This window comes from Tachyglossus aculeatus, chromosome X1 (genome assembly GCF_015852505.1).
Source record: "Tachyglossus aculeatus isolate mTacAcu1 chromosome X1, mTacAcu1.pri, whole genome shotgun sequence".
NCBI classification, from domain to species: domain Eukaryota; kingdom Metazoa; phylum Chordata; class Mammalia; order Monotremata; family Tachyglossidae; genus Tachyglossus; species Tachyglossus aculeatus.
The window spans coordinates 35,705,537-35,709,196 of NC_052101.1; the positions used below are offsets into that span (position 1 = coordinate 35,705,537).

Here is a 3,660-nt window from a genome sequence, read left to right on the forward strand (position 1 = left end):
TCCCCATGTGGGACATGGACCGCCACCAACTTGATTAGGTTGTAATAATAATAATGATTGTGGTATTTGTTAAGACCTTACTTGGTGCCAGGCACTGTACTAAACACTGGGGTGGGTACAACAAATGGGGTTGGACACGGTCCCTGTCCCACGTGGGGCTCACAGTCTCAATCCCCATTTTACAGATGAGATAACTGAGGCCCACAGAAGTGAGGTGACTTGCCCAAGGTCACATAGCAGACATGTGGTGGAGTCAGGATTAGAACCCGTGACCTTCTGACCCGCAGGCCCCTGCTCTATCCACTACACCACACTACCCCAGGGCTCAGCATAGTGCCTGGCAATATAGTAAGCGCTTATTAAGTACCATAAAAAAAGATAGTGGTCAAGTAGCAGAGCATCAAAAGTGCTCCAGGTGAAACATGCTCAGATGGTGGAAAAATGATACTAGAATTTTAGGATCCCAGGGCTGAAAAGGGACAAGAATGGGTCATCCAATCTATAAACGTGCCTGGATGGTAATGCACGTGAATCAACCTCAGAAAGTTAGTGACCTTTCTACTTCAACTTTTGAGCTTCTCTCCATAACAGAGGGTGGAGAGAGCAGGAGGAAAGAAATTTCATGAAATTCTCATTGCAGCCTAGCGTTTCAATCTCCTTTCTCACCAAACCCTTCAAGAATGACTAAAATGGAACTGCCTTGAATGATTTGAGTTAACCCTCCTATCCTGGACCCTGCTCCTGCTGGAACTATTGGAGGGTTAATACAAAATCTCCTGACAATGAGGCCCTATCCATGCATACGAATGTGACAAAAAAAAAAATGCTTGACCAACATTCCCTTTGATTTGTGTACATAAAAATACAGGTTCTTGCTGTCTTGTTGCATTTGTTCCTTATAAGTAAGGCCTGTATCTGTTTTGAGCCTGCTCCTTTTAGACTAATAATCACAGAGCCTTCTCCTGATTGCTGGCTGCCAGTGGTTTGTCTGCTGCAGTATTGTCTCTGAAGTTGACTGCTAAATCACAGTATTTGCATCTTTGCTATTCCATGATGTTAAATTCGGCACTCTTGGCTTCTACTGTTCCCCCTTTCAGTTTATAGCAGTTGCTTGATTGTCCTCCAGTCCTCCATCCCCCTTTCCTTTCCCACCCAGTGACTTGTGCTTCTGGGAGCAATTTTTTTAAGGAATTTATGCGCTTACTACATGCTAGGGCCCCTCTCAGGGTCGCACCTGGAATATTTTCAGTACTCTACCAGTCTCGGGTACGGGAGGAAGAGTCAAGCAGAGGCACACCCAGTCCATTCCTAGTTTGGGCAGTGGCTAGCGAGTGGAAGGCAATCTGCTACAATTCAAAACTCCCCTGTGCTGGGCAGCAGCGGCATGGGAGAGATTCGAGGGTGGAGACTCATGTTTACTACATGGAAGGCGGCAATGGTAAACCACTTTTGTATTTTTACCACGAAAACTCTATGGATCCACTACCAGAACGATTGCAGATGGGGAGCAGGGTGTTCTGGAAGAAATGTGTCCAAGGAAACGACTCGACGGCATAAGGCAAGAGGTGCCAGGTACTGTACTAAGCACTGGGGTAGATACAAGCTAATCAGGTTGGACACGGTCTCTGTCCAAGTGGGGCTCACAGTCTTAATCCCTATTTTATAGATGAGATAATTGAGACACAAAGAACTGATGTGACTTGCCCAAGGTTGCACAGGAGACAAATGGCAGAGCCGGGATTAGAACCCATTTGGATTCCCAGGACCTTGCTCTACCCACTAGGCCCATGCTTCTTCCCGATTTCTCAATGCTGGCAATTCTACTGAAGGATATGATTGTTGGTAATCTTGCCCTGCCATCTGGTATTGGGTCTGGTGCGTAGGTGGCACTGATGGCACCACTCAAGGAACTGGGTAGGTCCTGGCCCTACCTGTCTTCCACCTGAACATTTCACAGACCATCCTGGTTTCGTTCCTGCCGCCTTGATGTCTTGCAATTTTCTCAAAGACAACCTGCCCTTTTGTTTTGTTTTCCACTTAATGAAATTGTATATTAAGCCCTCCCTGCAACCTGAAGCATTGTGGTAAGCACTGGAATAGATACAGATAATCAGACCCAATCCCTGTTCCTTATGGAGATAATGATTTTAGAAGCTAAAAGAGGTAGGTGATAATGCGCCAGACCGGGGAGAGGGTACGGAGAAATCGGGCTTTCTGAGCGCTTAGACCAGTGCTCTGCACTCCGTAAGCACTCAATAAATACTATTGAATGAGTGAAAGCCTCCCCCCTGCTAGACTGTGAACCCATTGTGGGCAGGGATTGTCACTATTTGTTGCTGACTTGTACTTTCCAAGTGCTTAGTACAGTGCTCTGCACACAGTAAGTGCTCAATAAATACACTGAATGGATGAATGAATGTCTCGCCCCTTCTAGTCTGTGAGCCCGTTGTGGGCAGGGATTTTCTTTATCTGTTGGTGAATTGTACTTTCCAAGTGCTTAGTACAGTGCTCTGCACTCAGTAAGCACTCAATAAATACAATTGAATGAATGTCTCCCCCCTTCTAGACTGTGAGCCCATTGTGGGCAGGGATTGTCTCTCTTTATTGCCAAACTGTACTTTCCAAATGCTTAGTACAGTGTTCTGCACTCAGCAAGCGCTCAACAAATACGATTAAATGAATGACTGCCTCTCCCCTGCTAGACTGTGAACCCATTGTTGGGTAGGGACAGTCTCTATTTGTTGCCAAATTGTACTTTCCAAGTGCTTAGTACAGTGCTCTACACACCTTAAGCGCTCAAAATAAAACAAACGATTGAATGAATGTCTCCCCCCTTCTAGACTGTGAGCCTGTTGTGGGCAGGAATTGTCTCTATTGCCGAACTGTCCTTACCAAGTGCTTAGTACAGTGCTCTGCACACCATAAGCACTCAATAAATATGACTGAATGAATCATAAGCAGCATGGCATAGTGGATAGAATACAGCCCTGAGAGCCAGAAGGTCATGGGTTCTAATTCCAGCTCTGCCACTTGTCTGCTGTGTGGCCTTGGGAAAGTCACTGCACTTCTGTGTGCCTCAGTTACTTCATCTGTAAATTGGGGACTGGGATTATGAGCCCCACATTCATTCATTCATTCAATCATATTTATTGAGCGCTTACTGTGTGCCGAGCACTGCACTAAGCACTTGGAAAGTACAATTCAGCAACAAATATAGACAATCCCTACCCAACAACAGGCTCACATGGGACAAGGACTGTGTCCGATGCAATCTGCTTGTATCAACCCCAGTGTTTAGTACAGTGCCTGGCACATAGTAAGTGCTTAATACTACAATTATTATTATTATTTACAGGTGAGAAAATGAGTTCAGAGAGGTTAAATTATTTGCTCAAGGTCACAAAGCAAGTCAATAGAAGGCCTGGGATTAGATTCCAAATCTCCTGACTCCTGGTTTCTGGGCTCTTCTCATTAGACCACGCTGCCTCCCATTGTGTTCAATTGTTAGTGAATACTTATGCTACCTACCTAACAAAATGTGGTAGCAGCATTAAATGATAGTCACCAGTGAAGATCTCTGCATTAATGGGGGTTTTCCCAGTATAGGCTGCTACATTAACTTGTTTTCTTTAGACTACTTGTTAGTCATAGCCTTGTACC

At 45.2% G+C, this 3,660-nt stretch overlaps 1 non-coding gene across 1 annotated transcript; it reads left to right on the plus strand.

Moving 5' to 3' along the window:
* Window positions 1–1,216: 1,216 nt before the first annotated feature.
* On the plus strand, window positions 1,217–1,354 carry LOC119920162. The gene has a single exon (XR_005447926.1). It is a non-coding gene; the product is annotated as a small nucleolar RNA SNORA7 (small nucleolar RNA).
* The last annotated feature ends 2,306 nt before the right edge of the window (window positions 1,355–3,660 follow it).